The sequence below is a fragment of the Camelus bactrianus genome, chromosome 8, assembly GCF_048773025.1.
Source record: "Camelus bactrianus isolate YW-2024 breed Bactrian camel chromosome 8, ASM4877302v1, whole genome shotgun sequence".
NCBI classification, from domain to species: Eukaryota; Metazoa; Chordata; class Mammalia; order Artiodactyla; family Camelidae; genus Camelus; species Camelus bactrianus.
Genome location: NC_133546.1, coordinates 11,017,425 through 11,041,301, shown reverse-complemented (window position 1 = coordinate 11,041,301; position 23,877 = coordinate 11,017,425). Strand labels below are relative to the sequence as shown.

Below are 23,877 nucleotides of genomic sequence, written 5' to 3'. Positions count from 1 at the left end.
GCACAGAGTCCACACTTACTAGTTGATGGATGAAGGCGTAAATAGATGGATGTATGCTGTTCAAGCAAATGGAAGAGACAATGGCTTCTGGCTCTCAATATCACCCTGTTATTGTGAAAATGTTGCCGTTGAAGAATGTTTCAGCTCATAGGTTGGGAACGCATGGGCCAGACTTTCAAACAATAAAAGAATTCAGTAGAAGAATTGGAAACTTAGAAGATTTCCAAGAAATATGTCTCTGCACAGGTGAACTGAAAATGTTGCTTGAATGAAAGTCTTCCTGGTGTTTTCCCCCGTTACCGGATTCTTGGCATGTTAAGCTGGCCCTAAATCTACAGCCGTTGCTCTAAAATTTGGAGCTCCAAGTGGAAGCCATGCTGGAGTGTGTGCCAAATTAAATAAGCCATCGTGCCTAAATACGAATATAAATGCCTGAATGTGGAGATCGAAGTTTGTTAGGACAACTTGTAACAGCTTGAACAAAGGGTGTGTAATAGTAAACATATGGTAATGACACTGAAGCCATTTTCCGTTTAAAAAGAAAATTAGTACTTTGATAGATGCTAATATACCCCATAATCATTAATCAAAGTAGGCTTCCCATTTTGCTTTCCTTTCAAACAGGTAAACAGTGAGATAGGTTGTTGCACATTGGACACTATGTTGCAATAAGCATTCATGAAAACACCGTGGTGCATGAGGAATTTTAAGAGCACCCACACCACTGCCTCCCGGGGGGTCTTTTCTGGATCTTGCGCATGGTGCCTGGCAGGCAGAGGATCAGGCAGGGTCTCTTCTGGATCAGGCAGAGGTGTGTCCTTGTGGGGGACTTCCTACAGCCTGTGCCAAGGTTTCGATTATATCCCATTGATTGACATCTAGATCTGAGGACTTTTCTCTCCAAGTAGGAAGTCTGAAAGCGTCTGCTCTCAGCCCAGCTCTACCACGTCATTATGGAAGAAAATTCAGCCTGATTTTCACAATATTTTAACGTGGAGATGGAATTTCCCTCTCCCCTTCACTACCAGTGGCGTCTCCTGCAGCCAGAAACAATCATCCCACTTTGCTTGTTCTCTTCCCTTGGCACCTACCACAGCCTGTCTGGTCAGATAGATGCTTGTGGGCACGTCTTGTTACATCTGAGGCTGCTTTAACTCTTCCCAGTTTCCTAATGTACACGTTTTCCTTCGCCCTTGCTTTGGAGGTCAGGAGACTTGGATTTGAACTCTGGCTTTACTATCTCTACTGCCATGGAAACTCGGACTAGTCATCTCCCCTCCCTTAGCTTTAGTGGTTTCATCTGCAAAACAGGGAGAATGACATTTCTACCTCGGTAGGTTGCTTTGAAGATTAGATGAGATAGCATATGTGAAATGCCTCGCAGGCTGCCTGGCGCTGTAACAGCCAATGAGTATCACCTGTCATCAAAGTGAATCCCTTGTGGAGAACCAAGGCTTGGTTCGAGATCTTTCCTCATCAGGGAGGAATTCTTAAAAGTGTCTGCTTTCAGCCCATCTCTGCCGGTGTTGCTCCAGCTAACATCCTTCTCCCAGAATCCCCCCTGCTCTGGGACAGTAGCTTTGTCGCAACGTCCCCCACTCTGCCACCTTTCCTTGCCAGGGGGTCGGTGTGATGTGCTGATGGGTTTGTGTAATAAAGCTTGGAGTCACTTGAGTGACAAGTTCTTATATTAAGAAGATTCATCCAACTTGAGGCTGCTGCTTTCCTCCCTTCCTCACCCCTCCAGAGATCGGGAAGGAAAAATATGTTGTTATCCACATGACATCAAATATTTCTGGGCAATGACTTTACACAAGATACCACACCAAGGCTGGAGGCATTTAAAAAGGAGTGTGAGGCAAGGTCCCTGCCTTTCAGGATGCTGTAGTCCCTGTGGCCAAGGCTGGGTACAGTATTAAAAGGCAGCTGATAATGCCAGGGAGCGGGTGGCTCTAAGTAGCAATGGAGTGGTACAAGGGAAAAGGTTAAGAGACAGGAAAGATCCAGGTGCCTGGAGGGGTCAGAGGGGAGTGATGGTTCTTAGCCTCCAGCAAGACCTTGAATAGGAATTTGTTGTCTTCGTTTTCTCTGTGTTGAAGAAAAAACTCTGCGAGTGCTATTCTGTTTTCCAGGGAAGAACAATACCCCCCTTCTTTTTTTTTCAAGTGAAGTATCATCAGTTACAGTGTGTCAGTTTCTGGTGTACAGCATAATGTTTCAGTCATCCATATACATACATAAATTCCTTTTATATTCTTTTTCATTATAGGTTGCTACAAGCTGTTAAATATAGTTCCCTGTGCTGTGCAGAAGGAACTTGTTGTTCATCTATTTTATATAACAATCCCCTTGTTGATTGACTCTAGGAGGAATTAAAGAAGAGCCCACAAAAAGGAGGGGTGATTTATGAATCCCCCCTGAAGACCTTCAACTTAAAGGTGGTCAACTTGAGCAGGTCTTGCCTGAAGGCAAATATGACCCAGTCTAATGATTAGACCTAAAAAGCCATTCGACACTTAATGATGTTTGTATTGTATTTCCAAAAAGACTAGATGCACTTGGAGCTACAGCTCTAAATTTCAGTGTCAAGAATCTGGGTGCGAAATGTTTGTTTTAACGATATTTTTATTAAAATTGCATAAATACAGAAAAGTGCCCTGATAATAAGTTACAGTTTTGTGGACTTAGTCAAATGAACGCACCTGTGTAACCAAAGTCCAGTTCAAGAAAGAGAACATTCCTAGAACACTTCCCTCCCCCCGGGCCCCCCAGAGTCACCAAAGGGAACCTCTGTCCTGACTCCTACACCATAAATTAGTTTCGCCTATTTTTGAACTTTGTATCAATGGAAGCACCTAGGACCTATTAATTTACGTCTGCCTTCTTTCTCTCAGCATCTCGTTTGTAAGATTCATCCAGGAGTTGATTCACCTACTATGCTGTATGGTATTTTGTAATCTACATGTACCACACTTGATTTATCCATTCTACTGTTGAGGGACGTTTGAGTTGTTCCTCGTTTGGCCTATTTCATAGAACCAATGATGCTACAAACATTCTTAAACCTACGCTGTGCACACGTAAATGGATTTCTGCTGGGTACCCACACTGGGCTAGAATGGCTGGCTCGTAGAATATGCGTCTATTCCATTTCTGTGGTTACTGTCAAAAAGTTCTTCCAGAATGACTGTATGAACTTCCACTTCCACCAGGAATGTATGAGACTCATGCACGTCCTGGCTGACGCTTGTTGTTCCTGTCTTTTCAGTGTTAGCCATTTGGAGGGTAGGTAGTGGGGTCTCTATTTCCCTGATGACCAAGGTGGGCATCTTTTCAAGTGTTTGTTAGCTATTTGAACATCTTCTTTGGCATAGTATCTGTTCCAATTTTTGCCTATTTTTTAATTGCAATGACTGGTTTTTGAAATTAATTGATTCATCAGAGTTGATATATATTCCAGGTACCAGACCTTTCTGGGGTCGTTATTACAGACATCTTCTGTCTTGCCTGCCTTGTGACTGGAAAATGCCTCAAAGGGGAAATGAAGCCAAATGTTGGGCTCCTCTCTCCAAAATTCCCTTTTCTCAGGGAATTCGGTCTAAGACCTCAGTGTCTGGGCAGCTCTTTGATGACTCCCGAGCTCATGAGTGTGTGTGCATGAGGTTTCATCCGGACTTCCTGCTAGCTTTCTGCATCAGCAGGGTTGGTCTAATATAAGCGGTTCATTGATCTCCAGCAGCATGACGTCAGGAACGAGACTTGGTTTGGGGCCTTTCAAAGGGAATCTGTAGCACAGAGAAGCACACCCAGCCGAGGGAAACACCGTTCCTGGGCTGGGGCTGGAGGAGGTGGGGCTGGGATGAAGGGAGGATGAGAAATGCCTTGTGGCCTTCTTGTCCCTGGGGGTGAGGATGAAGTAAATCAGAGAAAAGCTTGGGGATCCCAAAGATTAAGCCCACAGAAACTTTGGGAAGCCCCCATCCTGTGGAGCAGTGAATTAAAAAACAAAACAAAACAAAAAAAGGAAAAGCCAGTGTTCGACCAAGAGCCAGGGGACCGCTCTCAAGTCCTTTATGCCTGGTGGCCCCAAGTGCTGTGGGAGGGGGGCTCCCCAAACCTGTCTGTCCCTCAGAGCAAGTCCTGGAGCTCAGCTGAAGATGGCCCCACAGACAGGAAGGGTCCTCCCAGTTGAGGTAAGACGGACTCCGGCTGTGGAGTCTGATTGCTGGGAGGGACTGGTGATGACAGTGTTTGCTACAAAGACCAAGGTCGATGCCCAGGTCCAGGCAAGATGGGCTCAGGGAGACTGGGGCAAGTGTGCCCGCCAGACACCCCTCACACAGGCTGGCTTCGCCCTGCTTCGTAGGACCACGCTGCCACACCCAGCCTCCTCCTAGGAGAGGAGAAGAAAAGGGACAGGGAATTGGGGAAAACCCTGAACTGACTAAATAAATATCTGAAAGAGATCGTTTTTAAACCAGAAGGGACTGAGTTGCTCTAGGGGTGAGATTTATTATTCCACTACTGTTATGGTTCAACTCACATCTCCTTAAAAGACATGTTGAAGGCCCGGTCCCTGTAAGTGTGACCAGATTTGGAAAGCAGGTCTTTGCAGGTGAAATTAAGATCAGACAAGGTCATTGGGGTGGGCCGTAATCCAACATGACCCGTATCCCTCTCAGAAGAGATGCAGACTCAGAGGGAGACGCCAGGTGACAATGGAGGCAGAGATGGGAGTGATGGGCCCACAAGCTGAGGAACTCCAAGGATCACAGGAACCACCAGAAACTTCGAGAAAGGCGGGGAACAGCTTCTCCCGTCTTCACGGAGATTGTGGCCCTGCTGATGCCGACTTCAGGCTGCCAGCCTCCAGAACTAAGAGGCAATACATTTCTGTTTTTTAAAGCCATCTGGTTTGTGGACTTTTTTAAAAATTTATTTTAATGGCAGCCCCAGCAAACCAGTACACTTCTAACTGGGAATGGGGGCTGGTGAATTAGGTTGAGTCCAATTATGTGTAAAAGGAAAGACAATTAGATTTCCATACTTGTCCCCTTACTTGATCTGAAAGGCAGGCATTGAGCCTGGATTCTATTCCTTATAAGGGTCACCTTTTCTGTTGCCTCTGGGTCTGGGCGACCCTCTGTGCCTGGTGTGCGAGTCCGGCTGTCTCCCCGGAGGAATTCCCAGTTAACACGGCGCCCATGGCCTCCGGCACCTCAGTACACACGGCTTGCCACAGCTTGCCTGGAGGCCTTTGCTTGTTCCGGGAAGTCAGCCGGAACAGAATTTACAGCAACTGAGGAAAGAGATACAGTTTACAACTAAGTGTACTTCACAGTAAAAAAAAATAGCTCAGGTCAAAGTCTCCCCAGGAAGGGAGTTCGTGAAATTACACTGTGTAGTGACGGTATTTTCTCGCACACGTGTGCACCTCTGGGGTCGATCCGCTGAGCTGATTGAAGGGCTCCGAGGAGTCTCCCCAGGTAACTTGCCCCATTGCTCACACGAGAGTCTGAGACCCATCATGTGTCATCAGTCCTTTGGTTCTCACAGGCATCATCAGTTTTACAATTAAAGCACAAGCATCTCCCGAGAAAGTTCACAGCTGAAGCTCTTAGCAAGAGCCCACAGCTGCTTCTTGTGTGATGTCGGTCCTGAGACCCGGGGAGAGATGGGGGCGCAGCAAGGAAGGCTGTGGCCAGCTTCCCGGTTTAGCTGAGGGCTAGGTCAGCATCATCGCCGACAGCCAGTATTCAGTGAACATCCGTGGAGCTCAGTTGTCAGACGATGACAATGAACTTGGAAAGCTTGAACTCTGTCCCCAAAATGGAAAGGAGGGTGTTAATAAAGCCGAGAATCCAGTCTTCCCTAGCAGACTGGTGGTCAGGTCCACCCACTCTGGGTCAGCTGGTCACTAGACCTGCGACCATGGCGGGTTGCGTATTCTTTCTAAGCCCCGGGTTAGTCCTCATCTGTGAAATGGGATAATAATGTTACCCACCTCATTAAGTGGTTACAAGATGCAAGTGAAATGAAGTGATCCCAGCTCTGGGCATGGAGTAAACACTCAAGAAATGTTAGTGTATCATTAATCTGTGAATTCTCTCTCCCCAGGTTAGTGGACAGTTGGGTTTCTTCATAGAGGGCTGGTTTTGTGCTAAAATCGTCTGGGTTCTTACACAGTGTCCAGGGCTGTGTGACTATAAATTCAGATATCAGTCTATCAAAGGGCAGTAAAGACCCCTACACTGGGCAGCGACCACACGGTGCCACGTACTGTGTATTTTTCATGTTTGAGACTAAGCTGGAGTAAAAGAAAGCATCGGGATAAAACAAACCCCACAATTGTTTCTAGCTTGTAAAACGCTAAGGCAGTGCTTACTGTGTGCTTTACAAATATAAGCTCATTATTAAATGAGCTTTACCCATACGATTCTGTTGGGTAAAATCTATCATTCTCCCCATTTTACACAGGAGACATTGGAGACACTGAGGCGTAAGTCATGTCCTGAGGTCACCAGGACAGTGTAAGAACTGGAAGCTGGTTTGAACCAGACAGTCTTGACTCCAATAGGTCTGTTAACTCTTATGCTGTGCTGTGAGCAACACACACACACACACACACACACACACACCCCTTCCATTATGTCATATCTGCTTTCCTTGAAAATGTGTGCTGGTCAGAGCTTTATAATTACTTCTTTTTTATGGAGGGGGAGGTAATTAGGTTTATTTTTTATTTAAAAATTTTTTTCCTATGCAGGTACTGGGGATTGAACTCAGGACCTCATGCATGCTAAGTATGCACTCTACCACTGAGCTATACCCTCCCCCCAACCACAGACATTTCTCGGGGGGAGGGTAACCCCACCTGGGATGATAGAGGGTGATATGGCCAAAAAAGGAAGGGAACTGGGTTTTGAAGAAAAAGGAGCCTCTGCTACTGTGTAACATCTCCCGGGGGCAGAGCATGAGGGCAGGACACGGCATCTCTAAAGAGTTCTGAGAGCTTCCCTTATCTCTACCCGCAGAGGAGACAGCCGACCAGCAAGAGACAGTGAGGAGGAGTTATCAACCACCAGCTTTTGATGAAAGAGGAGAAGAGGAGAAAGGAAGATCTTCCAAATCCAGTTATGTCAAACATGGTCACAGAAGAATCTTATGGGACAGATAGAAAAAAAAAAAATAGAGAAGATTCCTGCCCCATGAGGGCAAAGCATCCCATTGCCACATCACTGAACAAAGCTTTGCAAGATGTGTGTGCACAGCAGGAGCTGCACACAGCTCGGCAGAGGACAGAGATGAGCCACTCGTGGAGCAGAGCCGGGGTGCCTGTGATGTTCCAAGTCCAGAGCTGGTTACCAGGACACCCCCTCACCGCCCCTCCCCTACCAAAGTGTGCTGTCTAGTTAGGGAAGGGGCACTGGGGAAGGAGCGATCGTCCTGATGCTCTGGAAGCACAGAGCAGCTTCCACCCAGGCAGACGCCACTGTGGCCGGGTCCAGGCTGTCGCTGCAACGGTTTGAGCAGAACAGATGGAAATGGTGGTCGAGACAGGAGAGGTTAGGAAATGCACTAGGAGGTGACAAGGCGAAGACTGGAGACCAAATGGTTGTGGGAATGAAGGGCAGGAGAGGTCAAAGGCGGCTCCCAGTGGCTTGGGACACAGGGATGTGGCTGACTGAGGTAGGAGGTGGGCTTGAGGAGGAGAAAGTCTGAGGAGGCACCATGATGGCAAGATGGATGTGGCCAGAGACCGCCCTCCAGGGCGGGGGGAGTCAGGCTAGTGCAGAATCATTCTCTCTGGACTTTTTTTTTTGTCTTCCCCCACGAGTAAGTGTTTTAGTACTGATGAATCTGTGTCAGATTGGAAATGAGATAGGAACAAAAATGTAACTTTCTGTGTGGGTGGCATGTGGGAAAGAGGCTGGGGAGCAGTGGGGGCTCTGAGACTTAGTGCTTGTTCGTTGGCTTATCTCCAGCAGGAGTTGGTAGACGGATGAGCTAACGGCAGGTCTTCACCACTGCCCATCAATCACCCCTCTGTTCCCCTTGCCCTTGGGACAGTGCCGGGGAGACACTAGCGTTCCTCCAGTACTTTCTCAGGACGGCTGGTTTCTCATTACCTCATCGCAGAGAAGAGAAGATGGGTTTCTCAACCACTTCCTTCTGCAGTTGGTAAAACTGGAATGCCCTCAGGTTTCTGTGCGAGCAGGTAGCTACAGGAGCCCTGATGGTAAAACAGAGTCATCCAGGGTGGGTGCATCTCTCAGTTAACATTCTGGGTCCAGGTGGGACTCGGCGCCGATGAATAATATCCTCTTGTTGTAGAAAATTGTCCTTGGACAAAGACATTTTTAAAAACACATGACAAATGGTGTCCATCTATTTCAAAGGACCCAAGGTTGCTTTATAAATGCTCTTGTGGCCTCGCGGGCTAGGAGTATATATTTGCAGATGATAAAGACAGTCTTTGAGGCAAGAGGGAAACAGAGCAGCCCCTGCACCCAGCTTCTGCTTTGTCTCCTCCTCTCAGGGCTGCGTATGTAAAACCAGCTTGTCTGCACCGGGGAATTCCACCAGGGAACGTGAGTTTGCTGAGACTTTCATTCCAACGACATGGAATAATAATAAAATATGCAAACAGAGTTTCCCATCCCTTCTTGGGAGAGAAGGACGGAGGTGGGGGAGAGGAATGAAGCTGATTATTCCAGAGGCATAAAGAGTTGACAACAACTCTGGTTTTTTCTTTTTTCTTTTCGTTTAAAAAATGGTAAAACATAAATATTTTTAAAACCCTTTACACAATAGCAGGGAAAAATTGTGGGCAGAAAGTTTTTTTTAATTGAAGTACAGTTACAGTATGTCAGTTTCTGGAGTACAGCACAGTGTCCCAGTCACACATATACATACATATACCATTTTTCATTAAAGGTTACTACAAGATATTGAATGTAGTTCCCTGTGCTATACAGAAAAAATTTGTTTTTTAATCTATTTTTATATATAGTAGTTAATATCTACAAATCTCCAACTCCCACATTTATGCCTCCTACCCCCTTTCCCCCTGGTAACCATAGATTGTTTATTATGTCTGCATGGAAAGATTTCATTAATCCTGTAACTTTGGGGAACCACTGCAGATGTTGATGGTAGGTTTAAAATCTAGAAGAGAAAATTTCAATGTCAAAATGATTTAAAAAAAATTTTTATGGAGACCTGTTCTTTACAGTGTAAAGATACAAATCTCACCTCTTATAGAAAGGTTATATATAGTCCTATAGAAAACTATGTGTACTTTAAAAGCCCAGAGTGTGAATTTTAAAGTGTGTGGCTCATTTAAACTTTCTAATGAGAAAGTTTGGGTGAAAAAAATGAACAGTAGCCACAAGGTCAAGTTATTATTGCTCTAACTTAAGACAATAGATTTACTGATATATCTGTTAATTCAGTGAGTATTTCTATTATGTGCTAGACACAAAGTTTAAAAAGCAGATTTTTTTCTGTGTGACACTTTCTCCATTTCACTAAAGTTTGTAAAGTCCTTTTTAAAAATTGCAATAATATAGGGCTGTTAAAAGAATCAAGTAAGTCTACTTGTATTACATCAAATATATTTATTCCATATATATATAAATACATGATATATATGAGACATTTGATGAATACTTACTAAAATTGTTATAGCATACCCTAAGACTTTCTTTTCTTTTCTCTTACAATACATTGGACTCAGAAGAAATTGGCAAGCATATAAATCTGAGCTCAAGGTCAGGTTTTAGCTCATTTAATACCCCAGCTTTGAAACTGAAACCCACAAATTACACATCATCACCAAATTATAACTTTTAAAAAGAGGCACATAACGGTTCGTGGGACTTCCTCACACTACACACCAGCACACCTACACAGATTTCACTTTCGAGGAGAAAGCTGCTCCTTCTAATATCCTGGAGGGAATTTGTTCCCTAGGTAGTTCGATTTCAAAATTCACTTCCCGTGTAACCATCTTTTCTATACACCAGATGGCTCCATGCCAACAACCCTCAACTTCAGATGTGGCTTAAATTGTCTTTGTCCACGAGCAGAAGTTGATCTGTTTTCCTCCCTTCTGACCCACTTAGAACTGTGACATCCAAACCCCAAACCCCAGTCCTTTCAATAATACTAATAAGCAGCCAGTTAGGAAGCCTGTGCTGGTGACAGCAGTGCTCAGCCAACACCGTGAACAGGGTTCGGAGGAAGTGCGAGGAATTCAGGGAGAGTCCAACCAGAGAAACTGCGACCCAATTCCAAGTCCAAGTTTAATGGGACGAGGGAATTGAAAAAGTGGAGCTCAGGGCCATAAAGGGAAATGAGAGAAAAGGCATGCTCATATTTTGTAAGTTTTGCATTTCACAAAAAGTTTATGGGTTCAACAAACACATTTCCTAGGTTGAGGGCTCCAGCGAAAATGGATGCCGGCCATGTAACCAGCTGGCAAGCAAGAACTGACTGGACATCTTTAAGGTATATAAGCATTATACTAGGCACTTTATTTTGATACAGAAAATATTAACTTTTACATTTTCTGATATGTTTATCAGACTAACTTTGTTTATAAATTATAACAAATAAAACAAACTTAACATAAGTTGTATCAACTTAGAACCATCAATGTCATGGGCATTTTTTTTTTAAGGCTGTATCTTTTGAGGGTGAAGTCCAAGGTTAAAAGTCTTTCACTGGGTCTTGGAGGGTGTCTGCATCTGGGTTACACAGGAGCCAGACCAGCAGATTGGCAACCTGGGCTGATCCACCCAAAACTCGTACACAAATATAAGAGTAGCAGGCTTTCCAGGGAGCACTGAACACCTCTATCTCCTCTTCGGAGATGCCCAGAGATGCTTCCCAGCTCAGGGATCGAGTCGAGGCATCAGCTCTGGCTAAGAGAGATTCTCTATGGGATTAAACCAGGTTTTTAGATCTGGAATCTTGAGCAATCTTCTAAACAAACATAGACCTTTTATCATGGGGTAGTAATCCTACCAGGCGACCTTTTGTCTTTCATTTTTCTTTCAAGGATTTATCAGTTAGACTCTAGTAACTTGTCAGCGGAAAGGAAAACTGATCAAATGAATCCAAGAGATAGAACAATCTTTCACCCGTGTGAGCAGGTGAACGCCCCCCCGCCCCACCCCACCTGGCAACGACACATCACACACACACATGTGACTGGTTTGAAGGCAGTGCAGGGTGGATCTCAATTTTGGGGTTCAACGCAGCTTTTCGGAATTGTTATCAGTCCCACCGCCTTCTTTCTTTCAGGAGTTTGAAAACGCCATGAAGTGACACGTGTGGGCTCCTCAACAGCTGAAAGACCCTTTTGTGTTCAGCTAAGTGACCTTCAGAAAGGAGAGGTGCAGCCTTCCTCTGGACATCTCCACTTCTCCCAAGTTAGCCTGGCCTGCTGGTGAGCTGCCTGCCTGTGCCGGGAGCCGCGTGGTCCCTGCCTGTCTCCTGAATCTTGGGGCGTTGGGAGGGAGGCTGCCGAGCCTGTGAACGTCCGGGGCGGGAAGTCACAGGGAAGCACTTAGTGGAAGGAACCATCGCTGGACTCCTCGTGCTCACCCACAAACAGGCTGTAAAAGTGAATTTGAGCTCTGTGGAGTGGCATTGCCACTGCGTGTGTGTGTGTGTGTGTGTGTGTGTGTGTGTGTGTGTGTGTGTGTAACGTCACTTCTGTGACCGGCGGCGCCCAGGCGGAGACAGAGTTTACTTGGCAAAAAGATTCTCTTCCTTCAGGTACTGGGAAAGAGTGAAAAGAGAGCAAAAAAACCAACTTCCAAAACAAGCAAACAAAACAAAACCCTCCAAAGCTAGAAAGGCAGCTTAAGAAGGCACCTTCCGACGTAGGACACAGGGCAAGGATGACTTGTTTGTTTGTTTGTTTTTTTAAGGATGACTTGTTTGTTGAAACCATCGACTCAGTGTCCTGCTAACAGAAAGTCCAAGAAAATACTGCCCAGGACTAGAAAGATTGAGAAGTGGGCTGAATCCTTACTTCAAGGAGTCTGAGTAATTGAAGTAGGAAGATTCTGCAAGAGACTATGACCAAATGGTTATTTCTCAGGAGTGGGGTGACAGTTAATATGATTTTTTAACTTTTTAGGAAATAATAGGGTGCTGTAGTTGAAGACGTTTGGTGGCTGTGAAGTGAGTGGATGGTGAGGACAGTGGGGCTGCCTTTTTAAAATCAGGTTGTTCTTGTCTTTACCAGGGGTGGACATTTGAATTCATCTTTGGGAGTAGATTTGCTTTAATTGCACCTTGGATTCTTCTACAGGAAAGCTGACTCCTGCTTTATAACGAAGTTGACCCCGCATAACTTCCCCATCGCCCTGAGCGCCCTGGCTTTTCCCTCTGGGGTTTTCTTTGCTGATCTGACCCCACCTGGTGAGAGTTCTGTCTCCTTCCAGTCTTCCCCGCAGGCGTTTCAGCCAGGCCCAGGGCTAGACTTTATTTCTCCGCACCACTTACGTCTCAGTGCACATCTCCAGGTCCAAACTCTGTTCTGAATGCTAGTCCTGTATATTCTCCGCATACCCTTCCCAAATATACCCTCCAGTCTCTCCTCCCCACCCCCACTCAGCTCAGCTGGGGCTTAAAACCTTTCAGAGGGTTCTCATTGTTCTAAGGATAAAATCCAGAATTCTTAACATGCCTACAAGAGCATGCATGACTGCTTCTTGGCATCTTTGGCCTCATTCCCTGTTGCTCTGTCCTTACTCCCTTCCCTTCGGATGGACCCAGCTCCGTCCACATCAGAGCTTCAAAGTCACCACTCCCTTTACTGAGAATGATCCAGCTCAAGCCAGCCTTCAGAGCACAGCTAAAATGCTGCTTTCTCCAGTAAGCCCTGTCTGATCCCTTGGAGCTGGGTTCACTCTCTTTCTTACATGCTGCACATCTTTAGCAGAGACATAAAAAGGACTATTTGTGAAATTTGTTGACTACCTATCACCCTCCCTCCGACTGTAACAATTACGCAGATTATATCCCTGCTGCCCCCGACAGTGCCAGGTGCGGAGCGAAGTCTCCGTGAACAGATGGGTGAGCGAATGAGTTAAGGTTTCCAGCACTCAGTTTCTCTTTCTGACTTGGTGTGAAGGTTCATCTTTACTGTAGACCAAGATGCACCTCTGCAGATGATTTTTTATCTAATAGAGTGGGACTAAGACTGAGGGTGTGGAGAAGCTTTTTCTCTCTCTCTCTCATAGGCCCTGATGGCGTTGCAGCCTGGACTCTGGTGGCGGGGTGGGGGACACGCTGGTTCCCTGGATGGGGCTTGGGCGAAGGAGAGAGAGGCCCTGGGTGGCTTCATGTCTTTGGGACTATTATTTGTTTTTCACTTTTTTTCTTTACCCCTTCTGTAATTCCCTTCTGTTTCCCCAAGACTTCTGTTAAATTCTGTGACCCTCCCCTTGGGCATAGCTCTGCTGAGAAACTAGGCGAGGAAGACACCGTGCCTCCCCCTGGAGGCAAAGCTGTAGGAGGAAAAGCTAAGAGACAACTTGCAGCAGGGGGCGTGGGAGTCAGAGCACAAGCCAGCCAAGGGAAGAAGGGCCAGCAGGGCGATTGGTGGAAATGATAGGATTCGTCTGGAATGTGCAGGCATCTTTTGGGAGGGGAAACCGGACTATGCCCAGACTCTCTGAGGTTACACAGTGTGCCAGTCACTGCCTCATCGCCTGTCAGCTCCAAATTCATCCTTTTTGCCTTCTCTGGAAAGAGGGATCTGGGCCTTTCATATAATTTCCTTTGCCAGCTGGCTTGTTAAACTTCATCAGCACCGGGTGTGGGGGAGGCATGGCAGGAGGACGGACTTCTGCCTGCCGGTTGCCCTGCTCTTGCTTGCTGCCTCCTGCATTTGGGGCAGTTTCTCCTGCACTAGGATCCTGCAGTGCAGGGCAGCCAGTAGCGGCCCCCAGCTTTTTCTGGTATCTCGCTGTTCGGGTGGTTTTGCAATGAGGTGCTTCCATGATACACCTCCCTGTGAACAGCTTTCCCCCACCCTAGAAGGTAGATTATCAGCAAATTTCAGACAGTTGATTTCCAGCAAGTTCCACTGGCATGATACCACAGTGACTTCTCTGCCTCTTAGTGAGCCACAGCCATGCCCTCCCCAGTAGGGTCTGGGTCTCAGCCTGGGGTAGGGCAAGGCTCATCCCCAGGTGCTCGCTCTCAGCCCCAGGGTAGTGGCTGCTTTTAAAGATTTTATATCTGCTTTTCCTGTTTTCTTTTGAGTTCTCTTTACTTCTTGTCAATCCCTCATTGCTCCAGATTCTGTTATAGTTAATGGTTCTTTTTTTTTTTAAATTTTATTTTTTATTAAAGTATAGTTGATTTACAATGTGAGTTTCAGGTGTACAGCAAAGCGATTCAGTTTCCATTACAGCTTATTACAAGAAACTGAATATAGTTCCTTGTGCTACACAGTAAGTCCTTGTTGTTTATCTATTTCATATATAATAATGTGTGTCTGTTAATCTCCAACCCCTAATTTATTCTTCCCCTCCCTTTCCCCTTTGGTAACCATAGTTTGTTTTCTATGTCCATGAGTCTATTTGTTTGCAAATAAAATTTCTATTTTTTTAAGATTCCGCATATAAGTGATATCATATGATATTTATCTTTCTGTCTGACTTCACTTAATATGCTAATCTCTAGGTCCATCCATGTTGCTGCAAATGGCATTATTTCATTCTTTGCTGTGGCTGAGGAATATTCCATTGTGTATATATACCACAACTTCTTTATCCAGTCACCTGTAAATGGGCATTCAGGTTGTTTCCATGTCTTGGCTATTGTAAATAGTGCTGCTATGAATGTTGGGGCACATGTGTCTTTTTGAGTTATTGTTTTCTCTGAATAGTTCTTTATATTAAACATTTACTGTTTAATTGCTGTGTGGTTTCTCTCCTGACTGGACTCAGATTTACTGATACACATTGGATGGGGGCTTAGACTTGTCTATCAAGGGGAGGTGTCCCAAGAAGCCTGGGGGAATAGAGAGACATTTGGGTTCTATGTATTTTCCCAAGTTTGTGCAATGAACATATTACTTGTATTATCAGAAAAAAAATTTTTGAAATAGTGAAAAAACATAATACATGTGGCCAAGGTGAAGAAATATACAAAAAAGACCACAGGATAGGAGGTCTGTGCTAAGGAGAAAAAGCTCCTTCGAGGAGGTGATGCTTGAGTAGAGAACTGGAGAGTGAGTGGAGGAGGAGGCATTTATTTCCCCAGGCAGAGCCATCTGTGCCCAAACTGGGACAGCACCAGGGAGAGCCTGTGGGGCAGAAAGGGGTCAGTGTGGACACAGACTGCAGCAGCAGAAAGTAGACAGCCAGGTCTGTCTGAACACAGCAGATCTTTGGGGCGTCACTTAAAAACTGCAGGTGTGTGTGGGAAAGTTGATTCGATTTGTCTTTAGATCATCACCAGCTGTGAGGATTCGTTGAAAACCTCAAACCATTTCCAGCTTTCTCGGAGCTGGGCGGACTGAGAGCCCTGGGTTTGTGCCCAAGGCCACACTTCCCTGAAGGCAGCTCCCAGGTAAGGACCGAGAGACACAGGTACTAAGGCAGGTGGGCTCCAAGGAGTCCTGGGCCACCAGTGGTGGGTAACTTTGGATGCAGGACTCACCCATGATCTTCCTTAGGCTGCAGGGAGGTTAGGAGGACGGCATCCCTCCGTCCTTCAGTGGGGCCAGACTCCATGAGGCCTGGCTCTCCGTGGCCCCTCTCACTTAATCCCACCGCCATTTCCCTAAGAAAATCCTTCTATATCTAGTCCTGTCTTGATGCCTGCTTCTTGGAAGACCCACACTGGCACATGGACTGCATCTTCCTCCTTCCCTCTCCTCTCCAGGGCCAGCCTTTGTAAAGGCAAGGACAGCGACTGTGGGAACACAGCCTTCCCTCCTGCTTCTTCCGAGCGTCCTCCGCGTTCCCATCATCCCGGCCCGTTGGATTACTCAGGTTTCTCTAATAAACCCTGCAGCTGCCATCCGGAAAGTCCGAATTCTCCTGGACTCTCCGTCTCCACTCGAGTGCCACCTCCATCATTCTCTTCTCAGGAAGGTTGGGAGATGAGCAGTCTCTCCTGCCCACTTGAGGCTTCAGATTCCGCCTGCTTCTATCCTGAGTGGTACCCGGTTCAACGTCTTCTCCACTTTCAGCTCTTTGGGGAAGGAATTGGATCTTAAGCATCGCATCCACGATGGCAGGCAGAGCGCCTAGCTCCCGGTAGGCGCCTACTGGAAGCTCGCTGAGTTCTCGGTGATCTTTAGTTGGGACGTCCTGGAGAGAAAGCGCAGGAGGCGACGGTGGCGGCAGCAGGCGGGAGCGCGGGCCGTCCTGGGAGCGGAGCGGGCGGGGGTCGGGGGCCTGGCTCGGTGGGCGCGGCGGGGGATTGGCGCGGGCCGGAGCGGGTGGGGGCGCTTCTGAAGGGGGATGGGGGATGGGGGAGGGTGGGGGTGGGGTGGGCTGGGCTGGGCTGGGCTGGGCTGGGCGGCGGGGGCGGGGAGAAGGCGGGCCGAGCGGGTGGGGAGGAAGGTGTGGCCGCTCTCGCCGCCAGAAGCGCCGCTCCCGGGGCGAAACGCAGCCGCGACTGCCGGAGGCTCAGCGCTCGCAGGGGGACGACTGACCCCGGCAACTTCTCCAACTCGGCCCGCGCCGCCCCACGTGCCCCGGGGACCCCGCGCTGGGGGCGCTGCGGGAACGGCCGTGTCGCCGGCCGGGGCCCCGGGCGGGTGCCGGGCGCTCCACCCAGGTAAGAGCGGGCGGCGGGGGCGAGGCCAGACGCCGGCCTTGGCTAGGGGCGGGCGGCCCGCCGTCTCCACTTCATTCCTCGTGCCCTCCTCCACCTCGTTCCTCGTGCCCTCCTCCACCTTTCCCGGGCGGTGAGCTGAGGGTCCCGGCCTCGATGGCCGAGGGGGCACAGCCCGGCGCACGGTAGCAGCGCCCTGGCGCGTCCTGTCCCCCCGCGCTGCCTGGCCTGGCGGAGGAAACCCAGAACACTGGCCCTCGCGGTGCCCCGGTGCCCGGCCAGCTCCCCCCACCCCAGCCCGGGCCCCACGTTAGTGCGTCCGCGCCCGAGCCCGGCCTCGTGGGTGCGGCAGCCAAGCGCCCGGGAAGGTGCCGGGAGGGTGGCCCCCGCGCCCGCGCCTCCGCTCACCAAGCCGAGGGGACCCCCAGCCCCAGGCCGCCGAGCTGGGAGGGGACAGCCGTCCCGCTGCCCCCCCACCCCGCTGCCTCCCCGCCAGGCTGTGCTTCGAGGGGCCCAGGTGCCAAGTTTCGGGGAAAGCCGACACGTCGTGTCGCAAACGGATCATATTTACCAAAAACAGTTTAGGAAGAAAAGAGGCCATTCTTCCAACAATTGACGGCGGCAGCCGCCGTAAAGGTACGGGAGTACGATGGCACCGGGGACTTTATCTTTTAAGAAATGGTGAAACTTAGTCTGGTGAGCTTCCATGCCTCTTTTTACTTTTTGAAATAGAAATATAGGATCAGTTTACTTATTTGGGGGAAGGGAGGGGAGGCTGCTTGGTCCTGAAGATAATTTCATTTGCGTTTCCTCCGCGATGGCCCCGAATGAGGCTGCCTGGTGACAGTTGTAAGCAAGGCAGCTGTGGGTCGTGATAAGACCTTTATTCACTACGTGGCCAAGGTTTTGGGGTTCTCCTCTCATACTTGTTCACCCATTCTACCCCCTCCAATGCTGCTGACATCATTATTTGAAGGGCCAGCACCTGGTTATCTCCAAGGCCCTTTCTGATAGGTTTCAGCCAGAGGATCTCTAATAAAGTTTTTAAGATAAGGCTTCTAAGTTTCTTACAGGTGCAGACCATATGCTATAAATACTTCCTAGGCTCTGAATAAAAGTGTCAATTTCTGGTCTTAACATTTGAGCATAACCAATAGAACTTGTGGACATACAGGCTTAAAAACATGTTCTGAAATTCTTTAAGGTTGTCTGTTCTCAAAATGTAGTATCAAGATTGCTGCCCTTCTAAAAGCAAACTTTTTTTCCATCGGATTGTACCTGCTCGTTCTTTAGGGTATCAGAGAGTCCCTAATTACCTTGTGATTTGTGAAGGTAAAAAATAGGGAAAGGTGTAATTGAAGAAGAGTTTCTTGTTTACAGTGGCGAAACAAGCCCCTAATGATCTCAGAAGCAGGTTTCAACACCTTAATTTGCCATATAAAATGCTTGTAATCTGGACCCCGCCTGCCTTTCCAGCCTCATCTCCTGACTCTTCCCTAGGTCTCCCTCCCTCCCCCTTACATATACACACACACACACACACTCTCTCTCCCTCTCCCCCTCTCCCTCCCTCTCTCTCTCTCTCCCTCTCCCTCTCCCTCCCTCTCTCTCTCTCTCTCTCTCTCCCTCCCTCTCTCCCTCTCTCTCTCTCTCTCTCTCACTTTCACACACTCACACACTCACACTCTGTCTGCCAGGCTCATCAAACTCCTTCCAAGTTGTCATTTCCAGACCACTCTCTGGAATGAATGAACATTCTGTTTATACTGTTCCTGCTCCCTCGTCCATCTGTTGATTACCCACCCGTCCTTCACGTGTCAGTCAGATCCCTTCTCCAGCAGGCTCTCCTTCCTCATTATCGCTAGGCAGTTAAGCTCTCTCTTCCCTAGCAGTCAGTGTCTACTAGAATATGATATATATTTTTTACACCTCTGGCTGTGCCACCTTGTCAAATCGTGTAAGTTGTTCACTGCACAAGGTCATCCTCTCCAATGGGCAAGTGGCGGCTGAAATCCAATTTGCACCCCACTTGCCAAGCCCCTGGTGCACTCCTCTGTGCGGGAAGGGGCCACCTTTTCTAGTTTACCCAAAGGCACAGTGTGGGCGAGTGGTGACCCTGCTTCATCCTCTCCCCGTTACTGTCCTCAGCACCCATCACAGAGACTGATGGAGCAGTCCAATTCAGATTCCTTGAATGGGAGAAAAGAAAGCATCGTCTCTGGAGACGTCTAGAACGAAGCAGGAGTTTGGGGGCAGGTGTCTCCTGTAAGTCAGGATACAGGAATGTGCTTCAGTTTGCTCTGTCTTATGTCTGGCTGTTGTAGTGAGTCTTAGAAGTCTTCTTGATTACAGGGGAGAGTCTGGGAGTGTGAGTTCACAGGTGGGCAGCAGAGATGTGTGCCGACACGTGCTGGGCCTCCTCGGCTGATTACCTTTCAAGGCACTAAGGTTTATCCATCTAATCATGATTTGCTGAGAGAGATACAAGACCCTTGAAAGTAAGGCCATCAAGAGCTTTGCTCACATGAACATGTGTTAATAAGCTGTATGAAATGCCATTTTATAAATAAGAACTAAGTCATCCTGAAGTGACACATCACAGAATTATAATAAGAAAGAAAAAAGGGTGTTGAATCTGATTTATTTAGGTTGTCCAATGAGATTAGCATTTAAGATTACAATTTACATGTGAAAAAAATGCAGTTTTTATGTGAGGGGCAATTTGCAAGCTCAGTTGGCTACAAGATTCCTAAAAATCCTCCAAATATGTTTGGAGTTGAAAACTTCTAACAACTTGTGGGGTGATCTGGAGAGATTTTTCAAGCTAAAGTCAATATGTGGTTCATCTCACCAAAATCGTTAAAAATGAGGTATAGAATCATATAATATTAAATGTCAAAAGACCATGACAATTGTATGGAATCCTGAAATCTCTAGGATTTGTAGCATAGAATAGCTTTAAAGATAACATAGGCCAATCTTCCCCTGTTATGGATAAGGAAAGGTAGTCCCAGAGACTTGTCCAAGGTCACAAAGCTTAGCCAGGATGAGCCCTACCTAAGCTTTCCTGGCTCTTAGTTCGTTGCTTTCCTTGTTCAAGAACATATACTTATTCAAGCTTCTGTGTCTTCCATTGTTGGCTTCAGTTGGGAAATCTTGAAAGTATAGACTAGTTATGATATCTCAGAAAGGGAAGGGTCACAGCATCGAACACAATGGCCCCTGCGAGACAGGCAGGTGAGAAATGTTTGCTGAATGAAGGACTGAATGAACAAGCCTGCTGATAACTAACTTATTTAAATTATTCCATATAGCACAAACCAAAGTCCTTTGGAGTCCATTCTAGTGGAATTTGGCCTCTGCATTCGTATTCCTTCAATGCCGTAAAAGTGTCCAATAAACTTGGTAGATGAGATGGGTAGGAATTATTTTTTGCAAAAGAAGCCAGAACTCCTGACAGGCATCAATTAAAACAACCACCACCACCACCACCACCATCACCACCACCAAAAACCTCGGGCTTTGGAATCAGTAGGTCTGTCCACAGACTAGTCTTAATTCTGCAAGCCTTGAATCTCAGCAGCCTTCGTGTCTTCCTGTAACCTCCTAAGTCTCAGAGTTGCTAGAAGGGTCAAATTAGCCTGCATGTGTGAAAGCACTTTGCAAACTTTAGAACTCTGAATAGTAACAAGATAAGAGTTAGAATCTGGCAGGAAGTGCTCCCCTTCTCCCCCGGCAGCAGCGCTGTGCTGGGCTCTCTTTTCATCACCCTGTTTACTGCTCTGAGTAGAGCAGTGAGGAAACCAAAGCCTAAACAACTATCCCCCCATGTCCCGCAGGTGTTTGGGGAGCCCCCGTAATGTATGAAGTATCTCCAGTCTCTGAACAGCAGTAAGAGAACTTGAAGTGGAGAAGAAAAATGACATAAAAAGGAATCACTTCAGCTTTAGGCAGAGGCGGAATCTGCATTTTAGACCAGTCCCTCTTTAGAGCGTGGTGAGTGGATTTAAGGAACCAAGACTGGCAGAAAGATGATCAGTTGTAATGGTGCAGATGGTCCAAGGCAGCAGGAATAGGGTGGTGGGAACACGCAGGGGAAGGAGTCCTGAAATCCCAAGGAGGTGGGATGGACTTGGCAAGTGAGAGTGCGGAGGACAGGGAGCAATATATTGGGTGAAGGATGTTGACTGATCTCAGCAGCACAGAAGGAGAAGGCTGGGGACCTGTGGGGGACCCTCACCCAAGTTCACACAGTTCTGAGGTCCCCCAGCTGACCCCAGCTGAGATTTGACCCCAGTCTGTCTGATTCAACATTTCCTCCTTTCTCCCAACATGTCTCCACTGTTAGCATGTTTATAACTGTAAATGAATCAAGAATTTTAATAAGAGCAATGTTGAATTTGAAAGCTTCTATGAGTTAGTTTAGAACTTTAAGAAAGAACAAAAAGTGCCTGATCCGAAGCCCTCCCACAGACTAAGGCCAGTAGACTTAGGCTGGTCCCCAAGCAGGTTCCCTGCCAGGAGCCTGTAACGTATTTCCTATCTCGGATTCGGTCTGCCCTGGGCGCCAGCCCGCTCCTCTCCAGGCATTCCCGCCAGCTGGAAATTAATCTGCTTTGTTTCCATTGAGGAGGTTTGCAGATTGAGTAACAGAATCTGGACTGCAGCTTTCATTGTGTTTTTGTGGTGTTGGATTACAAGGTTTCTTTTAAATTCACAGTTAGATTTCTGACTGTGTCTCTTGGGCATGGTTCTTCAAGAGTTCCCGTTAACTAAGTGATTCTTTTGCACTGGGAAGAGGATGTAACACTAGAATTTTGAAGATTCTCTAGTCATCAGTTGTTTGGGAAATGGCATGGTAAATAAGTTTGGAAATCTTCTCAAATTGGTGAAAGGGGAAGATTCCCAATGCCTTTAAAATAAAGTGATGAATTTTAGTGCAATATTTTGTTCTCATTTTTAAATTCAGGATAGTTTTTTGTCTTATAAAAAGTGTTCTATGCCTCAGGATTTTCAGCTCTAAAAGGAGGGTGACAGCTGTGCTTTCCTCATAGAAGATTATTTGGAGACTTCGGACGTTAATGAATAAGATAATGTGCTTAGAACCCCGCCTGCTGGGATGAGAGAGTTCAAGAAGTGTTATTAGTTCTTCCCTCCCTGTAGGTGGAATCGGGCTTCGTAAGGATGGTCAGAGGATTGAGCTGTGAGTTGGGCTGGCAAAGCAGAAGCCATGCTCCGCCCCTTTTCCATTGCTTTGCACTGTCCTCTCTGTCCTTCTCTTTGGTCACTCTTCGCTGTTTGGCCAGCTTCTCATCGTCATCCATTGAGACCCAGCGAAGCCTTTCCTCTGGGTGTGAAGCATCCTTTTCTGTGCTTCCAGGTGCTGTGTCCATACGTGGTCTGTGTCAGCCATGGCCTTCATCACATGCTATTCTGTTGTGGGTGATTCTCCATCACACAAGGGGTGCTTTGCTTGTTTTCTCTTTGCACCTCTTCCAGGGCCCCATGGTGCCTTATTGGCCATTCGTTTTACTTTTAAAAACATTTTAAATAAAAAAAAATTATTTTTTGGTGTGGGGAGGAGGTAATTAGATTTTTATTTATTAATTTATTTTTAATAGAGGTACTGGGGATTAAACCCAGGACCTCATACATGCTAAGCACGTGCTCTACCACTGAGCTATACCCTCCCCACCTTAGTGGTCATTCTTAAGTGGTGGTTGACAGAATGAGGTGTTAACTGAAATTGTTTTAAAATTTCTATGTGTTTGAAGTTGTTTTGCGGTCATGAAGTTGAGTGATCCTTTGCCAAATACTTGACTCTTTAGATGGACGTTATCAATAATTAAGTGCTAAAAAATAAAGTTTTCTCCACCTTTCCTAAGTAAGCAGTAGTAGCAATGTCATTATACTGTGTATTAATAGATCTAGATTCTGGTCTGGAATATATCTTCATTCATTTGGCAAATCAGCTGAACATGTGAGGGCCTTTGATTCTTCAGAGAGAACATAAAATTGTTCCCTCATGATTCCCAGTGTCCTCTGGCAGATGAGGCATCAAATTCTTCTCATCAGCTCTCCTCTTCAGGCCTCATACTGGGGTGGTGGTTGACAGACTAGCAGTCGTATTGACCCTTACCACTCTGGATAACCGTGAGGCTGGTTTAAAATGTATTTTATTGCACTTTGGAAAGAGCATTTAAACATATGTCCAGAAACGAAGGAAGAACACATCTGGAATACATTGGAGTGAATTAAGTTATCATGTGTGTTGGTGGCATTTGAAACTTCTGGGATCAGTACTTGCTGTATGAGGACACGAAGCCTTGTGGAATGTTAGCAGAATCAGAACCAAAATATTTACCCATTGAACTGGTCCGTTTTGAATTTTCCCTCTGGAGAACCCTCATCATTCTCTGAAACCATGTCATCTGTGGTAATTTTCCCTTCATTTCTGTTTGTTGAACTTCTTGTTGGTAAATACACTGCATATCATCTGGCAAATAAGTTTATTTTGCATAAGATGTAAAACAAAATGAGAGGTACCGTGGACTGGGTCCATTCATTATACGTATATTGAACCTCTACTAACAGGTCACTTAAAAAATCTCTATCAGAATTTTGTTATTATAACTGGAAAGCACTGGTCTCCTCAGCCCTCTAGGCTCACCTCAAATGTCATCCTCTTCTTGATCTTTTCATAACCCCTCATTTTTTCTTGAAATGTAACACTGTCCTCATCACTCTTGGGGTTCATCTTCTGAATGGCTGCGTTGCCCACCCAGTGGTTGTATATGTGTCTGCATCCTTCCCCTCTCAGTTGGATTCCTTATTAACTATAAAAAAGTGATCACTCCACAAGGTTTGCTATTTGTGATGTTTTGGGAACACACAAGGCTTTTTCCAGTGCCTTCACTTTTCTCCATTCTGATAGACGACAGTTAACTATTTGAAAGATGCTTGTATGTGTTTGATTGAGTTGTTCTTGGTATTTGTCCAACTGGAGGTAATAGTCCAGGTGGTTGGCAAACCGTATTGCAAAAAGATTGGAGTTCTGGA

At 46.7% G+C, this 23,877-nt stretch overlaps 2 protein-coding genes across 20 annotated transcripts in view; both read left to right on the top strand.

The window, feature by feature from the left end:
• Positions 1–11,435, top strand: part of SCAF8 (SR-related CTD associated factor 8) — a 196,520-nt gene extending 185,085 nt beyond the window's left edge. For 7 of the 8 annotated variants that reach the window (XM_074368124.1, XM_074368118.1, XM_074368117.1 and 4 more), the window contains one exon: positions 7,035–8,651. The gene's annotated coding sequence lies outside the window, so the exon portion shown is untranslated. Of the gene's footprint in view, positions 1–7,034; positions 8,652–11,310 lie in introns of those variants that run through there. The other variant, XM_074368120.1, reaches the window with a different exon arrangement.
• TIAM2 (TIAM Rac1 associated GEF 2) overlaps positions 11,320–23,877 on the top strand; it is a 216,281-nt gene continuing 203,723 nt past the window's right edge. For 7 of the 12 annotated variants that reach the window (XM_074368104.1, XM_074368107.1, XM_074368111.1 and 4 more), the window contains exons 1-3: positions 15,482–15,603; positions 15,919–16,295; positions 16,627–16,821. The gene's annotated coding sequence lies outside the window, so the exon portion shown is untranslated. Of the gene's footprint in view, positions 11,456–15,481; positions 15,604–15,918; positions 16,296–16,626; positions 16,822–16,878; positions 17,455–23,877 lie in introns of those variants that run through there. The other 5 variants (XM_074368106.1, XM_074368100.1, XM_074368110.1 and 2 more) reach the window with 3 other exon arrangements.